Source organism: Canis lupus, chromosome 4 (genome assembly GCF_048164855.1).
Source record: "Canis lupus baileyi chromosome 4, mCanLup2.hap1, whole genome shotgun sequence".
Classification (NCBI taxonomy): domain Eukaryota; kingdom Metazoa; phylum Chordata; class Mammalia; order Carnivora; family Canidae; genus Canis; species Canis lupus.
The window spans coordinates 11,904,524-11,924,278 of record NC_132841.1 but is presented as its reverse complement, the minus strand read 5'-3'; the positions used below and the strand labels follow the sequence as shown (position 1 = coordinate 11,924,278).

The window sequence follows — 19,755 nt, the reverse complement described above, 5'->3', positions numbered from 1 at the left end:
TAATATTCTGTTGTCACTGGATCCCACAAATTATGCGATTGATTCTGCCTCAACACTCCTTAGCCTCTGATCTTTATCTGAAAATCAGAATTAGAAGATCTCCAGAATCATTTTGGCTCCAGAGTGTGAGGACACAACCACTTTGGGATCACTTTAGGGAGCACACTGCCACAAGGGCTCTGAGGAAGTTTCTCCAGGATTCCATTTCCAGGACATAGCCTCATACCCTAAATTGGCCACTATTCCTAGATGATAGAAACTGCAGGGTTTAATTAATGCATTGGAGGATTATCCTCTTCTTTCTCTTCTCAATAACCAACTTTTCATTACAGCACCACCATCCAATCATATATTGCCACAAGGATGCGAAAAACAAATCACCCCAAAACTGAGAGGCTTGGAACAATATTCACTATTATTGCTCACAAAGCCACAGCTAGCTGGCCACTCTGCTGATCTTTACTAGGCCTCCCTGGGCATTTCTCTGATTACAGAGGAGATATAGAGAAGGAAAGAATTGGAGTCACTTTTGCCATAAATCATGAATCAGAAGCTCTACTTACTTAAATGCTTTGCCTCAACTACGTTTTATTGTATGACCCCAAGCTAATCACTCAAGGTCTCCCTCTATTGCCTCATCTACCAGCCAGATTACCTCAGAAGCCCTTTATGTTCTAACATCTTTGTAGTCTAAGAAACCTCTCTGTTCCCATTTCAACCATGATTTCCAGCCTTACCATCCTCCACTGGACCAAATACCTATCCTTTTATCCTGCAGGGCCTTTAATCACAGATTAATCAAAGTGATCAATTTAACCTACTTTGATCGCTATAGCTTTGTCAGGCCCTTGAAAACATTAGGTCCAAAAACAAGAGTTCATAATTCTCAGGGAAAGAATTTTAAATTCTCTGCCATGACAGAAACCCTCTTGCTACAATGGAAAAGACAACAAATGATGCATCCCCCAGGTCCAATGTCTGTGGCTCTGTGGCTCCTTTGTCTCTTTAGAGCAGAATCCTTTTTTTATTGGAATGCTCTCTGCACCACCCCCACCCTCCCACTAGACTGCATCATGCACTCATGGCCAAAACACTCTGGCACAGCTCACTGCAAGGCTTTGAACAGGGGCAGCGTTCTCTGAAATAAATGAGAGGGACAGTGTGTTCTTGCCGAAGACTGCAAGGTCCTGTCAGCTTTATATTTGCCAATTTACATGGCTTTTAAAAGACATAACCATAAAATTTCACTCCAGAATTAACTCTGGCCAGTCCGATCTTTGCCCAGCCTGGACAAATTTAATTTATCCAACTGACCAGACAGTAGTTTAATTTTTCTTCCTTGTTGGGATGCCCCTTTGCCCCTCATAACTCATGTTATAGCTCTTTCTCTCAGCTCTCTGATAGGACTCTATATAGACACAGATCTTGTTTTATTTTTCTAAAAAAATCCTAAAGCACAGGAACCATTCCTACAAAGATCTGTAATCTGAACATACAGGCCAGGTAAATGCATCAGGGATGGATCAGTGTGCTGCATGCAGCCTGCTAGGCACATGAAATGGCTCCTTTTTTCAGCTGGTTTAGGAAATTTGGTTTGTATCATTGTTTCTTTAAGCTGAAAACTGCTTCTCATGCTGCCAGATATACCCTTGTTTATACATTCATTTGTGTTTCACTGCCTTCAAAATAAACCTGTCTCTTCAAATCAGGAAATTTTGCACTAAGCCAAAACAATGAAGGGTGATGATAGAGGACCAGCTAGTCTATCTTTCACATGCTGACATGCCCATTTCCTCTTCAGTGGTTTTTGTCATTTTGCTGAATATGTCCATGTTGAGATGAGATTGGAGCAGCACAGTGGGTTCTTTGGTCAGCCCTGAAGGTGGCTTTTGAAGGTCACTGATGTTTGGTCATTGGTCACCTTGCATACCCTCAATCAATGCAGTGCTTTCTCTGTGAGGGCTAATGCTTTATTTCTCCATAAATAAGAACATAGAATTTGTTGGGGCACCTGGGTGGCTCAGTGGTTGAGCGTCTGCCTTTGGCTCAGGTGGTGATACCCAGGTCTTGGGATTGAGTCCCGCATCGGGCTCCCCGCAGTAAGCCTGCTTCTCCCTCTGCCTCTGTCTCTGCCTCTCTCTCTCTCTCTGTCTCTCATGAGTAAATAAATAAAATCTTGAAAAAAAAAAAGAATTTGTTGATGTTCTTGGATCAGGGCCTATTAGAATAGACAATAGAGAGAGTAGGGGTTGGGATGGCAGCTTGACCTAGCCTTACATTTACAAAAGACCTCATATTTTCATTTTTTGTCTTTAAATTCAGTTATATTACAATAATGGAGATATAGAACTGAAAGCAGGCATTAATATTATGCCCCACTCTGCTTTTATTGTATTTTAATGTTTATAAAACTATAATTATCTTTAAAACAGCATACATTGTGGTGTAGTTATTATGGTAAATGTTATAATTTTACCAAGGAAATATTTAAGATACACTGCAAACTTCATCACCTTATTTTGATTTGTGTGTACTTTTTAAATAAACCAGGAGACCCAAAAGTTGGAAGTTGTTGGAGTTTCTCTTAACCTCTGAGAAGCCCTGCTTTGGGCAAATCAATTTTGTTGCTTTGTGTATTACTAACTTCTGCTGAAGAAAACCAATGGAGCTGCAGAAGCCAGAGCACCAAAGTTTTAGATATTCGGAGTGGGACTTGGGGGTGTCCACAAATCAGGTAAAATATAATCAACTGCCTAAATCCTAGAAAGTAGTTGACATCGTCATCTATAAATAAGAATAAGACCAAGGACACAGGGAAGTTTATGAGCTGTCTCTGGATTCCCTTCCACAGAGCACCTTAGCTTCAGGATATGGCATCAATGTCTTGGCCTGACACACAGGCCCTCTATGACCTGGCCCCTGACTACTGTCCAGCGTTTTCTCCTTCTGCTCTTCCACCCACAGCATTTTGTTTGACCATATCACAAGACTGAGCCTCAGTGGCACTGAGGAACACCTCATGTGTTGAATATATGCTGTTCCTCCTGCCTGAAATACACTATCCCCTCAATCCCCACAACTTATTTATCATGAAAACTACTATCCATCCTTCACAAAACAAGTTCAGAAAGAACTCTAGAAGTATCTCTGTCAATTATGAAGTAATAATCTTTGTTTTACTTGATACCTCAGTCATTGTTTTATTCCCAGTTTATAGCAATAATGCATACCGTATGACAGATTCAACAATGAACAAATGAATGAGTAAACAAAGTGGACCAGAAGTCTGTTATAAATGCAGAATCTTGGGGATCTTCCAGACTTAATAAACCAGAATCTGCATTCTGACAAGATCCCCAAGGGATTCAACTGTACACTGATCCACCTTACTCTCTCACTTCTGTAAATGTCTGAAGCATTGATTGTTTGAAGCTTTAGGTTTGGCAATTTTTAATGTACATGCTCTGCATTGTGCCTAACGCACACATGTGAGTACATGACGGTGTATGAATGTGTTTGTGCATGCTCACATACTTCCATTCTTACCTCCTCCCCCAAAGGCCTTGAAGAGACTCTGCTGGCATTCTCTCACCATTCCCTTAGATCCTAGTGCAGGCTATGCCCAGAGTAGATGCCAGGTACAAAGTTACACAAAAAGCCAAGGGCCACTGGAAAAAAAAAAAAGATTTCATAAAACTGCATCACACATGTCTCTACAACAGAACAGCCAATGTCAAACTAATGTTGAAGAAAACTAAGGTGAATTACCTTGCTTCTAGTAAGCGTCAGTAAAATATGAAATCTTAGCAAACAATATTGATAGTTCTCACCAACTGGGCCCCTATTTCCTCTGCTGTCCTTGAAGGGACATCTGGCAGTCCATTAGGATGTGATTTCCTGATTCAGAGTCTATATTTAACTTTACTTAATCTTGTCACGCCTAGAGATTTAGTACTTTTGGTTACTGCTCAACAGCTCATATTTTTCCTTGGGAGACTCAGGAAATGCTTGTCCACCTCATTTTGTCCCACATTCCCTGAATTGCTCACACTTTGCAATTCAATTGCTTCAAGCACTAGTACTAAGTAAAGATATCTGTTAGCTTGTTACTCACTGAACAGGGTAAACCACAACACATTTGCATATGGGCTGACTGATGAGGGGCAACAGAAGCAAGCTAAATCACGTGGGCAATATTTTTTACCTTCCCCAGAAAAATATTTTGTAGGAAGATAAAATCTGCTATGAAAGCACTGGATGGGATCCCTGGGTGGCGCAGTGGTTTGGTGCCTGCCTTTGGCCCAGGGCGCGATCCTGGAGTCCCGGGATCAAATCCCATGTTGGGCTCCCGGTGCATGGAGCCTGCTTCTCTCTCTGCCTGTGTCTCTGCCTCTCTCTCTCTCTCTCTCTCTCTCTCTGTGTGTGACTATCATAAAAAAAAAAAAAAAAAAAAACACTGGACAAAGGAGGAGCTGGAGGAGAGTGAGAAAAGTGGAGAAAGAATGTTAGCTTTTATGAAGATGCTACTGGTGTGAAGTACTGTGCTTGGCACTTAAAGTGCATTATCTCAGTTAGCTTCATCAACCTAATGAGGTAGGAATCCTAACTTCTAATGCTGATTTTACCTGTGAGGAACACAAGTCTCCCAGGCATTCTCAGATTCACAGAACAGGTTCTGAACCATTTTTTTTCTTCTTTTTAAAACTTTTTGTTGTGGTTTATCCATCATAACCATTTTTTAAGGGTACAGTTCAGTAGTGCTAAGTACATTCACATTGCTGTGCAACAGATTTCCAGAATTTTTCACCTTGCAGGGCTGAAACTCTATACCCATTGAATACCATCTTCCCATTTATTTTTGTAAAGTAGTCAAAGGTGCTTTTTTGCTTATATTTCTCTCCTTTATCCTTCTTCCACTTTCTCTGCCTTCTTCAGATACCATACACTTTAAGCTGCTCTGGTCTCTCACAACACTGAGGAAAGTGACCTGATAATTCTAAGGTCTCATTTTGTTACCTTCCCTGTAAAGTTTGTGAAGCAAACAGTAAAGAATGGATTGCCAATGGAAGAAAATCAGGAGAGTGTGTGCTTCTTGTAATGCTGGAAATGTACCATTTACTTTGCCTGTGTTAAAGGAAACTCCCAATACAGACCATTATTTCATTGAAAAATCAGTCACATGTGTCCAAAATTTGCCACCCACCCACATTCCTGTGGCCAGGACTCCAGTACTTCAGCCTTATGATAGCATCCTTCTGAAGCTCCATGAGGGTAAAATACACATGCCCAGTCCGGGAAACTCCTCCTGGTGGCCATGTCCACTGAGTTGAGGCTGTCTGTCCCTGGCATCAGACATGCATTCCCTAAAGATGAGACGGTGTAAGAAGGCAGGATGTGGCTCAAGATGCAAGTTTGCACATCTTTGAATTTTTCACAGCAACATTGTCTTAGTCTTGTTTTATATAATCTTTACATATGTCTATTTAAATGGATTCTTTATTAGATATTCAGAGAAAGGAAAATATTCACATTGATGTATTAGAAAGCAATCAGGGCCCAGAGAGAGAGAAGCAGTGACATCCCCTCAGAGTCGTCTCTCTCCAGAGTCCTGTGTCACCAGTCCTGTGTCACACATCATGCAGCAATGGGCTCCTGCTAGGCAGCCAGAAATCCCATGCTTCATCTTGTGTGAACACAAAGTGTCATTTTTTTCTGAATTTCATGTCACCATCAATGACAGACTTACTTCTTTCAGATCCTGCAATGTCACTATTTGATCTTAGAGCAGGAGCTTCCTATCATAGTCCAAAAGCCTTGAGGGGATGCTGAGGTAGGCAAACCTAGTGTAAATCCAGCTGTACAAGTAATAGCAGTGACCTTGAGTGAATGGCATAACTTTTCTATACATAGGTTTATGAAATTAGATAAATTGGATGAAGCATATATATTTCATAAATTGCTTAATAAATGTTACCTATTGCTATTTTTATTGTCTTATTATTTACATTTCTAATCATATAGCCAGGGCTAGAACTTAGATTCCCTGATAGTCTCTGAGAATGGTCCTCTGTTCTATTATACTAAGAGACTCTGAATTACAGCCCGTGTGCCAAATCCAGCCAACCACCTGTTTTATAAATCAAGTTTTATTGGAACACATGCATGCCTGTGTGTTGATATATTTAGTCTATGGCTGCTTTTGTGCTATGATGGCAGAATTGAGGAACTATGTGACAGAGACTGTATGGCCCATAAAACCTTAAATATTTACTATCTGGACCTTCACAGAAAGTTTGCTGGCACTGAAGGGATAAAGGATGTTCTAGAATAAGACCAACATAGCAGCAGAAGTAAGTTCTAAGGACAGAGATTTTGACATTATAAAGACTTAGAAATTGCTCAAACTTAGGGGTGAAAAGACAGTGGCTCAGGTCTCATCTTTTGTCTCCATAGCTGAGGAACACCAGGCAAATTTATAATGATAAATTTCTTTCTCTGTAAATGAGATAATAAGAAAACCCAGAGTACATATTAGTAGTGAGGATTAAATTAAATAATTTATATTCAAACCCTGTATAAATATTCAAGGCCTCTACACATTTATTCATTCATTCATGGGACAAGACCCTGGACCATACACAGAGGACTGAGGGTAAGAAAATCATCTCTGGCCTAAATATATAGCTTATCTTCTGGCTTGAAAGACAGGCTACTTGATGCAAGGTGTGTTTCCTAATTAATCCAACTTTTCAGTAACTTTTTAAGATATCCAGTTTCAGTAGGCACTATAGGAAAATGTTTATATTTTAATTCTGCCTTTGGCTCAGCCTGGGTCAGAGATATTAAGTTATACCTGTCAGTATTTAGTTGATTATTTGCTTTTACTCAAACATTGGATCAGCTGAGTCCTTCAAAAGAAACACACTCACAGAATTAGACAAGTTGTCTGGTGAATGTGACACATGCAGAGATGCCCACAGGATGATTTAAGCCTTTGTACATTTACAAAACAAAGTTCAGTCAAGCAAAATGGTGCTCTGTAAGAAAACCCACAGACCAAATACAAATGCACATCAATCTGACATAGAATTATAAAACCTAACTAAGAAAAGAAAGTACATATCATCAGATATTTTTCTGTTACTTTTTGCTTTTTCATTTAGGTAACATTATTTTCTAGAAAATTACAAAGAATAAGCAAAAAATAACTTTGATTTAAAACATTCATCTCTAAATCACATTTCAGCGGAGTGATAAAGAACTGCTTGTTTGTTCTAATTCTAGGCCAGGGTCCCATGACACTTTCATATATCAATTTATCTATAGTAAATATGTATTAAAAAATGAGTCCATCTTTCCTCACTAATTTTATTAATGTTTCTTTTTCTTGATTTTTCACAGCACTATGGAAATACTAATAATGTGTTAAAGATTTATAATCTAGTATAAGAACTACCAGTTTCCCTATTAAGAGGGTATCACTTTCTTAAGAACTAAAAATGCTATCAGATGCTGGTCAGTCTATAGGCGTGTCTCCCAAGTCAGTCATCTGACCATGGTTTTTACGCCCTGTGCACAAAAGGGACATTTAGTATGAAAGCAGTAAATGAAAACTAGAGGCTGTTGTCAAATTGTCAGCCATTGTGCTCATATTAATAACCACTGCAGCTGTCTGAGGCTCAAATTAGCATCTTTGAAACAAGTTAAACACTTCTAGCACTATTTAGAGCCATTCCAAAGAGAACAGCAAAAGTTTATATTGAGATTTTTTGCTAGATGGCCTTTAAAATAAAAATCTCTTCAGAAACCTAAACTACCCTTTTTCTGAGATTCTATTATGAGATTATCTGATCCTCATTTCCAATTAACTAAATATTCCAAAAGCTGGATTCATAGCCCCATTAGTTTATGTTCATATGCTCACATGAACTCATGTAAATTATTATAATTTAAAAATGGAAAAGAGCTTTTCCTAGGTCAGGCACACTTCTCACTTATCAAATACCCCAAATAGAGCAGTATTATTCTTGACTGCTCACTCTGGCACTTGAGGAAAATAATTATATCCAGCACAGACAACAATCCAGGTTGGAGCCAGGTGGCTATATCTCTCTGAATCTCCTGGATTGAGGAATGGACCAGCATCCTTCCAAAGGAACTGTTCCAAATGTACACTAATTGCAGAAAAAAATGAGTCCATCTTGGGATTTGGGAAAACCTATGACTTGATACAGATGAGCTGGCAATGAATAAGTCAGTCATCGTGTCAACTGCCCCAGAGGGGCCTGACAGCACTGATTTCAAGCTATACTGCTCAGATTCTTCAAGTCCCTCTGGGGACTTATATACAGGAAATTTGCTGTGCTAAGCTCCTGAAATAAGCTTTCTATTCTGAACAGTGGTAAGACACAGCCCAATACCTGGGAGCAGATAAATTTACCAAATAAGGAGGGACAGCTAAATATTTTAGTTCAAATGGCAAGTCCATTTACCCTCTGATCATTTCAATCTAACTCTTTAAATCCTAAGCAATTAAGTATGTGCTGTCCCATTATTCCCTTTGGATTTACATTATTGAAAACCCCCAGACCTACTACTAGAATTCAGAAGTCCAGGGTTCTAATCTTGGTTCTGCCCTTATTACCCTGCCTGCCTTATTGGAGGGTATTAGAAAAACAGGTGGGAAATATATCCCCATTCCAGTCATAGCTACACAAATGTCATCCCATCCTTAGAACAATGCTATGAGATAAATTTTATTACACTATTTTTATAGATGAAGAAAATGATCCTTGAAAAATTATGTAACTTGTCTCAAATCATAACAGCCATGACATGAAAAGCTGAGATTTAAATCCAGGCTTTTTCAGTATAAATCTAAGTCTGTTTGCTCCTATATTAAGTTGCTTCTAAATTTACACTAATATTTTAAAGAATCCTAAGACTTAAATGTCTTACATAAATTTAGCAGATGACTTGAATGCTTTCACTTGAGGGGCCCTAACTTTCTTGTGGGAGAGAAGCTTCTATTCATTTCCTTGAAACCAAGGGGTGGTGCTCACAGGAGCTGGTCAGTAGAGCAAATGAGAGGGCAGTGCTTCTCCCGTGTGAAATACCCTGGGATTTCAACAAGGTCAGACAGAACAGCAGTGAAGAAGATGGTAATGTCAACTGGTTTGGAGAGCTTCTATCCAGGTTGCAAAGTTCACTGGTAGCTCCACGTCTCTTCATTGAGAAGCCCTGACTTGCTGCAAGGAGAGGCTTGAGAATTTTATGGAACACTAGTGGAAATTTTTTTGAGGAGGACCTTTTCTTGGGACCCCTTAAGTCTTAATATGTAGGAAATCTCCAATTCTTAATAAGTAATGCCAAAAAGATTGCAGTCTAAGACTTTTGAGTAATTCATCCCATAATATATCCCATTCATACCCTTAGATATAACTAAAGTACTTAGTTATATGTTTTCCTCCTTTCTCATACAGTTCAATCATCTTCCTTCTTATTTTCCAACAGACTTTTTTTTAGACTCAATAGCAAAACTCTCTGGTCATAGAGATATATGAGTCAAATAATTCTATCTTGTAGCATGAGTCAATCCCAGAAGCCAGCTTACTCAGCCCTCCGTGTGCATCAGCACAGAGACCCCAATTCAAGTAATGGCTCCCTCACTTCTTAGCAGCTGTTTACAGCCTTATTTTTGAGAAGGGGAAAGCTGCCATGCAAAATGGCTCCTTTCCTTTGTAACATTGGCTCCTCAGCCAAAGTCAGTGAAATGCTTTTCATGTTCTCCCATTTCTGGGAAACTTCCTTTACTTTTGATAAATAAGAAAACAAGATAACTCTGGACCACAACTTGTAGAGTGGAGCTAGAAGGTAATAAAATACCATCCATTCATTCAGAAACATAAGAAATTTACATATTGCATAAAATTAATTCATTTGGACTAAATGGCAAAGGAACTGAAATCCTGTTTCAGGATATCCCCTTTCCCCTCTTCTAAACCCCCTAACCCTATCACATCTCCCTTAAATATAGCAACAAAATCTACAGCGCACATATGAAGATCCCTTTAAAATGAGCTGGTTTAGTAAAATTCTCATGATGCTATAGAAACTATCTTTGAGCACTATTAAGGTAAAGAGAAATCCCCAGGTCTGGCCAGGTATGGGAGGCATGAGGTCTTCTCCTTAGTGAGAATAACATATCTTGATCTAATTTAGAGCCCTTAGCTTCCCCAGCCCTTCTGATTTTGCTATCTGTTGTACCTAGCCTCACTCCCTCCTTAATACCTCTTTTTCTCCTCTCTTCTGTATGAATTTATCTCTAAGATTCTGATTTTAGATCCTGACAACCAGATCCTAAAGGCTATCTTCATTGATAACTTGGAATTACAATCGTCCACTGAAAATGTATCATGCCTACAATTCCCAGTGGAAATAAAAGTTCATTGAGTAAGAACTTAGTCTACTCCTACTCAATGACCAAATAGCAAACTTGTTTCTTTGTTTTGAATATTTACATGACTTAAAAGCAGTTGGATTGAAATCGGACTTGAGGAATTTTCTTACAATAATTTCTTTTCAACAGGAAAAAAAAGATCAAAATGTTCCTAAGAAATCCCAAGAGGCCACTTAGCCTGCCTCTCTAGTATTCTGTGCTTTCTCAAACTGATATTCAGGTACTAGGGACAGAACAAACTGATGGCTCTCTGAAGCCAAATAACTTCTTATGCTCAAATAAATATTCCAGTGTGTGGGGAGGAAGAAGCTCTAAAATGAGCTGTCTTTATGTACTTTGATTGCTATTGTTTTTTCTCTACAAACTGGCCATTTGCTTCCAGGGCATCTGTCTTGTCAGTGTAATTTAATGCCTATCAGTCTGGTGATGGAAAAAGTGATGAGGTGTCACCATCACTTGCTTCTTAACTATACTTTTACCAAGTGAAAGTGCAACTCTAAAAAGAATAATGTATATGTTTGTAAATGAAAAGGTAGGAAAAATGGATCTCAAAACTGTGACCACTGCTGGTCTTATGGGTAAAATCGCTTTAAACAAAATGAAAGCAGCTTTACATAAGGTGTCTGTAGTGGGCTGAACTGTGTCCCCCAAAAAGATATGTTGAAGTGCTAATCCCTGGCACATGTGAATATGACCTTATCTGGAAAGAGGGTCTTTGTAGATGTAATCAAGTTTAGATTTTAATCAAGATTAAATCATATTGATTTAGGATGGGCCTTAAATCCAATGTCTTGTGTCATGGATGAGCTTCATTTCAAGTGACCAACTTAACTAAGTTTACCATCAAAAAATGGGTGCAGTAATAGCTTTGATTTTCATGTAAATCCCCCCCATTTCACAGGGTTGTTTATGCAAAATCCAAGGAGCCTACACAAGTTCTCTGCTCAGTCCAAGCTTCCTTGATTATGGAACCCTCTGTTCCATTATCCTTCCCTAGTCAGCACATGATCCCTATCTGCTCCCTCCCTCCCTGATTGTACTTTAAATGGATCTCCCAATAGATTAGAGCTTTCAATTTTTTTTTAATTTTTATTTATTTATGATAGTCACACAGAGAGAGAGAGAGAGGCAGAGACACAGGCAGAGGGAGAAGCAGGCTCCATGCATCGGGAGCCCGACATGGGATTCAATCCCGGGTCTCCAGGATCGCGCCCTGGGCCAAAGGCAGGCGCTAAACCGCTGGGCCACCCAGGGATCCCAGATTAGAGCTTTCAGACTTAAAGTGCGCATAAAAATCAACTCAGAAGTTAATAATATGAAAATTTATGGGTCCTGTGCTCAAAGATTCTGGAGTGAGTTTGCAGTAAAGAATTCAGCATTTCCCTTTTAACCTTTCTTCCCCCTTTTTCTTTCATGATTTTCTCTTATCTCTCTACCTTTTTCTCTTTCCCTTCAGCCTAGCCTAATAGGAGACTCAAAATGAGTTTGGAGGATAACAAAAATGAAACTCACAAACACCACATATTTCTATTCATAAGTAGCATTGAACATCCCCCCAAATTTTATATATATATATATATATATATATATATATATATGAGCAGAGCAAAGTCCTGAGATTCTTGGATCTAGTTGCACAGGAGAAACATCTGGGGAACATTTAGCATTTACCAATGCCTGGGCCCACCCCAGACCACTTTGATCAGAACCACTGGTGGAAAAGCCAGGGCACTGGTAAATTTTACTAGCACCCCACGTGATTCCCCAGGTAATGGTCAGGCAGGTTAAGAATCCTTGGAGTAATCAAAGGATATATCAGCATAAAAATGGGTTCACCACGTGCCCTTCCGTTCCTCACAAGAATGTTTACAGCGTGGTAACTATGAAAAGCTGCTGAGGAGTAAGAATTCCACCAAGGCTGAGAAACTCTCTGAAAAGAGCTCTCAGGCATTTATCTGCTTCCCCTCCTCCCAATTGTATCAACACCTAGAAGCATTATAAGCAGCCAGAAAGTAAGGATTGTGCTTTCAGCAAGCCATGGGCCCCAGGTCTAATTTTTGGGGCCCTGGTCTTGACATTTTGCTATTCTGTACTGAGGCCATCTCTCTTGCTGTATGTCTGTGTTGACAGATTATACAACCTCTTGTACAACTGGACTTGAGGATTTTCTATTCAAATGTCCTTAAGGATTTTCTAGTAACATTTCTGGCTATGACATACAACTATCTTTTTCATCAGCTCCTTTTTACTCTCAGAGATGTACATTAAAGAGCAGCCACAATCTATTCACTCTGCCTGTCGAAAATTTAACAGATTATGCTTCTAATGAATTATTCTATATTATAACGAATTTAAGTGGAGAGAGAAGTAATCATTCCTAGTCCCTCCCATTTTCCTGAAAACCTGTTGAGATTTTGCCAAAGAGAAGAAAGACCTTAGAGGTGTGAAATGGTCAAAACAGAGCTAATGTTTTAAATTTCTAATGGCTGCACAGTATTTCACTATATACATCTACCAAGTTTATTTAACCAGCACCCTACTGACAGACATATAGGTTGTTTCTTTTTTTGTTTTTTAAGATTTTATTTATTTATTCATCAGGGAGAGAGAGAGAGAGAGAGAGAGAGTCAGAGACACAGACAGAGGGAGAATCAGGCTCCACGTAGGGAACCCAACGTGAGACTCGATCCCAGGTCTCCAGGATCACGCCCTGAGCCAAAGGAAGATGCTCACCTGCTGAACCACCCAGGGATTCCAAGGTTGTTTCAATCTTTTACCATTATGAACAATTGTGGAATGACTGTTTCTATACTTTCTACAATTATGTACTAGACATATGTGTAGATTGTGGGACAAATTCTTAGAAGTAACATTTCTGAGGTAAAGAGATCTGTATTTATAATTTTGAAAGATACTACAAACTACCTTCCACAGAATTGTGTTCATTATTCTACCACTAATGTCTGAAAAGGATTCCTAGGATTCCTCATAGCCTCATTATTGCAATGCACCATCAAATTAGTTTATCTTTGCCATTCTGGTGAGTAAAGATGGAGTATCACTGTAGTTCTCACTTGCATTTCTTTCATGATCAGTGAGATTGGACATCTTTTCATGTGCTTAAGAAATTTTCCTATGAACTATTTCTTCATGTCTTTCTTGATTTTTTCCATTGAATTTTTTTTTCTCGTACCTACTAGTTAATAAATGAGGAAAATGAGTGTTGCCTATGATGGAGGATGCAAATTCTTTTTTTCAAGTGTCCATTTAACATTATTTTTGCTGTTTTTTTCTTGCAGATTAGAAGATTTATTTCAATAAATAAATTGACAGTTTCTATGATTTCTGCATTTTGTGTCATACCTAGTAAAGCCTTCATCTCCCTGCAAATTAGATAAATGATAGATAGATAGATGATAGATAGATAATAGATAGATAGATAGATAGATAGATAGATCTGCATCTCTATATATTTTTTCTTTTAACACTTCTTATTTCTTTTTTCTTTTTCTATTTTTTAAATGTTTGCTGAACATTTCTTTTTTCCACTGATAAACAATATCACTTTTATCACATGCTAAATTGTATTTGGGTCTATTTTTGGACTGTATTTTAGTCCATTAGTTTGTCTCTCTATTTTAATTACTATCTTTTCATAGTTTGCAATCTGAAAGAATTAGGCCTACCTCATTACTCTTCTATTTGATTATATTTCCTGGTCATTAGTACATCCTTGTTTTTCCATATGAACTTACCATAAACTTATCTAGTTCTTAAAAAAAATCCTAAAGGCATTATGATCACATTATATTAAATGTATTCATTAAAATAAGGGAAATTGATATATTTATGATGAATCTTTCCAAAAACAAGGTATTTTCATTTGTCCAGGTCATATTTTGTATCTTTCATTAAGATTTATAAATATTCTTCACAAAAATCTTGCACATTTCTTGTTTAAGCCTAATTTTTAGTTATTTCATGGGCTTGGAGTCTTTTTATTCTTTGATGTATTGAAAGAGATCACTTCTCTCCTTATAAAATCTAACTTGCTGGGATTTGCATGTATAAAACACTGATTTTTGTATATTAAATTTGCATTCAGCATTCTTATTTTCCAGGAAAGACAAATGGCCTCAAAACATGGCAGTATAAAAAGTCACTAGGGGAAGGAGAAAATGGAAAGACATGTCTACCAACTCAAGAAAAAAAGATTTTTCCTTTCCACCTTGAATCTTAGAAGTATTGTTTTATTTTTTTTTTGAGGTATTATTTTAGAATCAAGGCAAGGAAATTTGATGGTGATCATATTTGACAAACTGAAAACATAAATTCAAAATCCAAATTCTAAAAGGGTTTAGATAAAATCATAGATTATAGTTCAGTAATCAAAAAAGGTAATGTAAAATGCTTAGCCTTGCATTCAAAGCCTTCCCTTGGAAGCTTCCTGGTCCTCTCATCAACTAATATTCCTCAGAACCCATGTATGACCTCCCATACCAGTCATGAAGGTCTCCATCCTGTGACTATACCCACCACCACTGTTTGCCATGCCCACAAAATTTAACTTCCTTACCATTGCTCATGGTACCATGACTAGAACTTGATTGTGCTGTGTCCTGTCAATTCCAAGTCTTATTTTCTCTTTGAAAATTGACATCTCCTCCATGAAGTAGTCAGGTGCCATCAATGACTATAGTCTTCTCTCTGATATTGCATATTAATGGTGGAATTTGTCTCCAAATAACTGCCATATTTTGGAGTTAGGCATCCAATTTTCAACTTCCAGCTATGCCATTTACTGATTCTGTCATCTTAAGTTCATTAGCTTCTCAGAGCCTTGGTGTTCTCTATATGATGAAGGTAATAATTTGTAACCCGCTTCTCACTCATGGCTATTATCAGGATTAAGTGCACTTTAAAATATTATATAAACTCTGAAGGGGTATCAAAATATCAAATATCAGAGGTAAGGAATCACCTACAGACAAAGACATCACTTTACAAAGAGAAAGAAACAGAGCCCTTTTTCTCTTGCTCTAGGAGGTATTCACAAAGGGGAAAGAAAAAAGAATAGTGTTCTCCTTTTGTGATCCAATGAACAGGGTCAGTCAGAATAGCAGCTAGGCTTGATCACAAGTGCTAGTGCTAAATGATCTTGAATGCCTGCCTGCCCAAATGCTATATTCAGGAGTCTGCACACCTATCTGGATAGAAAGAGCAGAAAGTTATGGTCACAAGAAGGAGAAATGGTAGGATAAATGCCACGTGTCCGCTTCTTGTCCCTCGGCTTTGGGATGCCATCATCGGAAAGTAAGGAGCTGACCTGCTACCACTATTGACCCTATGATTTTTTTTTTTCCAGTCTCTCTTTGTCATTAGCCTGTGTCTTAAATCTGATTTGAATTTCACTTGTTCCTTTAATGTCTGAATATATAGGACACTCCCTTAGGGAACTCATTTCAATGGATGCACTTCAGTCATGTCAACAATTATCTATTGTTCTTACACTGTGTAGAACACTCTGTGCTGGGGGCATGGGAAAACCAATAGCATTTATTGAATACCTCCTACATGCCAGGCTTATATCAAGGCACTCCATGAACTTTTCCATTTCACCCAAAAAAAGCTCTGCCCATTTTACAGATGAGGAAACTGAAATTATTCGAGTCAAAAATGTTGCCATGGACTTGCAGAGCTCTTTCATTACAATATAACGTCTAACCCTCAAGGGTCCTCTATCTACTCATCTGCTGCAAATGGAGGAGCTCTTTGACCATTATGTCATCTGACATATAAATCCTCTACCTACTAACAGATTTCACTAACCTGAAATCCTTAAAACCTTCCATTTGGGAGAGTTAATCTTTCTATTGTCTTCACACAAAAGAGACTTTCAATTCAGAGCAAACCTTAGGAACTTTGCAAGATTACCCAATGATCTAAATTTATGCTGCAAGAGCTGCTGTTATTTTATTTACAGCACTCTGGATCTCAATCTCCTTAGTTTCATTACTCCCAATTAAGCTTATGTATGCTCACAAAGCATCATTACATGATTTAATGACAGAGTATTTTGAATTAATTATAAGACGACATTTTATAACATATTCTAGGTAGCTTACTAAAATTGAAGCTGCTTTTTATAGATGCACAAATGAGGGTGGCTGTTATTGGAGTTCCATTTCTGAAAATTATCCCCTACTTTAAGTAAAATGTACATGTTTCTATATGTATGTTTTTAGAATTCCATGATTTTACATGTATTTACTTGCCCTCAGTAAACATTTAACTGGAAAGAGAAGCCTGCATGTCTCTCCTTCATGAACCTGAGTAGCCTGAATCAATTAAAGCATATTCAGACATTTATTAATTACTTTCTTTTTGCTTGTTATTGGTGATGGATGAGGTTAAAGGTAGATCATCATTCCTCAACAGCCACAACTACATTTGAGGTAGGGAGGTTATTAAGGCTCTCAAAAAACAGAGGGATTTATATTTTAGCTGGAGTTAATTCCATGGTGAATCAAGTGAAAAAAATACTCAGCTCTCCCTGAGAAAAATAGCTCTCCCCGAGGCAAATGAGGTTACCATGACCTCTTCCAAAGTACTAAGTAGTTCCTGGAAGTATAATTTCATGTAACATTTTATTATATTTTACTCCCAGAAGTGCTTTTCTCTCAAGACTGTGAAAGCAGGCTTCCCCAGTCCTTCTATTCTCTCCCCTTCAGCCCCATTTCTGGGTCTAACCCTATATTGCAAGTGGTCATTGCTCTCATATTCCCCATCTCCAGCCCCCAGTCTACCTCTATCCCAACCTCCCTTTCCCCCTTTCTGGAACTAGTCCTCTAAGGTTTATTCTGCATCCTAACCCCACAATCAAAACTCACCTGTCCTATATCCTATTCTTTCATGGTTTTCTCTACCAGAAAATCCAATCAACAAAATGCTAAGTATAGATTGCTGATGATAAATCAATGTGTTAACAGTTCAACAAATAATTGTAAGTCAAAAAATATACATCAATGATGTGCTAGAGGAAAGCAAAGATGAATGAGAAGTTGCCTTGTTCTTCTTATCAGGTTTTTTAGTTGAAATAACAAAAATGACATCATAAAATGTGATCATCTGCTCAGTCTTAACTTCATATGAATTTGACTCAGGGTGTCTGGGTGGCTCAGATGGTTAAGCATCGCCTTTGGCTCAGGTCATGATCTCAACTTTCTGGGATCAAGCCCAGTATCGGGCTCCCTGCTCAGTGCAGAGTCTGCTTGTCCCTCTTCCTCTGCCCCTCACCCCTGCTTGGGCATGCTTTCTCTCTCTCTCTCTCTCTCTCTCTCTCTCTCTCTCTCCCTCTTGCTCTGCTTGTGCTCTCTCTCAAATAAATAAAATCTTAAAAAAAAAAAAGAATTTGACTCTCCAAAATTAAATCTTCCTTGAAAGGACAATAGTCAGCTACCAGAGGGTTATTTGAAATAATATGCTGCCAATTCTGAATGTAATTACCAAAAGAGATAGCTGCTATCGTTGGGGGAGCAGAGATTTTGGTACATCTGGATAGATATGGACTCAAATCTAGCCTTGATGGATGGCTAATATTAGCTAACTCAGCAAATGTTTCTACATCTCAGATTCCCCATCTGCGTAATGGGGATAAAATCCCATACCCCATAGATTAAATAGACAAGATTAAATGACAAGTAGAATACTTTATGCAAAGGCAGCATCTTAAATAAGTGTAAAGTTTCCCAAGAGTCAACCTTTTTTTCCCAATCACTTCCTTGTATGTTTATTTACACAATAGAAAGATATATAGATATATATAGATATATAAAAGCTATATATATATATATATATATATATATGTTATATATATTTTTTTTTAACTATGCTTCCTATAGGTGACCAAAGATGCATATGTTGGCAATCTTCCAATCAAAAAATCATTAAGTCTCTTACAGCAGAACAGCTGTTATTCTGTGAAATTCTTTGAACCCATAAATACCAGCACTAGATGGTAACTATAGAACGTCATCTTATAACAATAGAATGCCAGCACTCTAGCTCTCTTCTAGGTGAATCTAGAACTGGGCAGCTCTCTGAATTTAAGTAGAAAGATAGATCAAGGCCATGTTGCTGTAACTTATTTTTTTTAAGGTTTTATTTATTATTCATGAGAGAGAGAGAGGGAGAAGAAGGCTCCATGCATTGGGAGCCTGACGTTGGACTCGACTCCGGGTCTCCAAGATCACGCCCTGGACTGAAGGCGGCGCTAAACCACTGAGCCACCCGGGCTGCCTTGAATAAAGACTTTAGGCTTGGAGCTTTTGGATACATTCTCAATGACCACATGACCATATATGTTAGGTGGGGGGTGACTACTTTTCCAAGGCATTTCAGGACATAGACCTGCTGTGTCATTGTACTATCTAAAGAGCTTACCAGCGATTGGTAGAATCTGGTCGAATGCCGTTTCAGCTCCTTATTATCTAGGAGCAAGTTGTTGAAAATTCTCAAGGCTCAGTTACCACGTTGGGAGAGTAATAATTACATCATGGGTTGTTATGGAAATTGACAAAGTGATTAGGTGGTTAGAGGACAAAATGAACCTGTCGAAAGCAGGAAGTACAACCCTGGCACATAAGAACTCAGAAAATTCTGGCTTCCTTCTATCTAGCCCTAATTTGAGATTCAAGATCTATCTTACCTTAGCCCAGTTAACTTCCATCTGTTGATATAATGCTAAAGGTAGCAGGATATCCCCAGAAAAAATATACAAGGCAACAAAATGTGACCGATTTGGTGATTCTTTCCAACACAGCCTCACCTGACTCACTCCCATAGTTCATTTAAATTTTTGTGTATAGGCCCCCTCCTCAGAGATAATCTTCCCTGACCATCCCATCTAAAGAGCTTCCCTCTATGTCACTCTTTATCTCTTTACTGTTCTTACATTACTTCATAGCATTTATCATTGCCTGAAACAATATTACACATGTATTTATTTATTACTTGCCTCCCCCCAACTAATATGTAGGCTCAGTAATGGCAGAGCATTTGTCCATCTTGTTCACTGCTGTTCTCCCAGCCTCTCATTTAGAATAGTGCCTAGAGAGGACACCTAGGTGGCTCAGTCAGTTACATGTCTGCCTTCGGTTCAGTTCATTGATCCCAGGGTCCTGGGATGGAGCCCCACATTGGGCTCCCTGCTCAGTGTCGAGTCTGCTTCTCCCTTTCCCTCTGTGATCTCTCTCACTTTCAATCTCTATCAAATAAATAAATAAAATCTTAAAAAA

At 38.3% G+C, this 19,755-nt stretch overlaps 2 long non-coding RNA genes across 5 annotated transcripts in view; one reads left to right on the top strand and one right to left on the bottom strand.

Moving 5' to 3' along the window:
• LOC140631862 (uncharacterized) overlaps window positions 1–19,029 on the bottom strand; it is a 68,171-nt gene extending 49,142 nt beyond the window's left edge. Inside the window, exons 1-4 of one of the 3 annotated variants that reach the window (XR_012029387.1) lie at window positions 18,902–18,953; window positions 15,036–15,309; window positions 5,204–5,363; window positions 3,547–3,668 (exon numbers count right to left, since the gene is read on the bottom strand). This is a non-coding gene — a long non-coding RNA (uncharacterized lncRNA). Of the gene's footprint in view, window positions 1–3,546; window positions 3,669–5,203; window positions 5,364–15,035; window positions 15,310–18,901 lie in introns of all 3 variants that reach the window. The other 2 variants (XR_012029386.1, XR_012029385.1) reach the window with 2 other exon arrangements.
• Window positions 1–19,755, top strand: part of LOC140631861 (uncharacterized) — a 280,039-nt gene that overhangs the window by 184,794 nt on the left and 75,490 nt on the right. The gene's annotated exons all lie outside the window — the stretch shown is intronic.